This window comes from Fukomys damarensis, unplaced genomic scaffold, assembly GCF_012274545.1.
Source record: "Fukomys damarensis isolate Sample0158 unplaced genomic scaffold, DMR_v1.0_HiC HiC_scaffold_39, whole genome shotgun sequence".
Lineage (NCBI taxonomy): Eukaryota > Metazoa > Chordata > Mammalia > Rodentia > Bathyergidae > Fukomys > Fukomys damarensis.
This window is the reverse complement of record NW_022900951.1, coordinates 93,271,905-93,272,691: the sequence shown is the minus strand read 5'-3', so window position 1 is coordinate 93,272,691 and position 787 is coordinate 93,271,905. Positions and strand designations below refer to the sequence as shown.

Here is a 787-nt window from a genome sequence, read left to right as displayed (position 1 = left end):
TGTAATCAACACTTGAATACCTGAACAGTTTTAAACTATTTTAACAAATGCTGATTATCAAAAGTTGAACTGATGATTTTGGAAAAGGAAAGAAGGGGATAGAAATGCTGACTCTTTGAAACTGTCAGAAATCTTTTATAGAAAGCAGGAACAGTTTTTGGCTATAGGAAACTGTTCAAGTACCACTGATACTGGAAATTATAGATTAGTACTTTATACCCATGGGTTCCACATTTGTGGACTCAACCAATTTCAGATCAAAAGTAATTGAAAATTTGATCCTATATTAAACTCCCCTAAACAATACAGCATATCGCTTCTCGGCCTTTTGGCTAAGATCAAGTGTAGTATCTGTTCTTATCAGTTTAAACAATACAGCATAGCAACAACTTGGGCAGAATTCACATTGAATTAGGTATTAAAAGTCATCTATAGAGGATTCAAAGTAAACAAGAAGATATCCATAGGTTATATGCAAACACTGCACCATTTTATATAAGGAACCTGAGTGTCTGTAGATTTTGGTGTCAACAAGGAGTCCTAGAACTAATCTCTCACAAATATTGGAAAATGGTGCTGTTCTAGAAACCCAGAATGTTAGAGATCTAAAAGATATTTTAAATCATTAACTCAATTCTTTAAAGATAGGAAAACCTATCCACAGACATAGAAAATGGCTAGTTTAAAGGTCTTTTAACTAGTCCAAGGTTAGAATGACTTCCCCAACCCAACTTATTCTCTTTCTGTGATTCTTCATTAATTTTTGTTGAAAAGAAATAAGAAGTGT

General features: G+C 33.0%; 1 pseudogene; it reads left to right on the top strand.

The window, feature by feature from the left end:
* Positions 1–312: 312 nt before the first annotated feature.
* LOC117284891 lies at positions 313–445 on the top strand (annotated as a pseudogene).
* Positions 446–787: the final 342 nt, after the last annotated feature.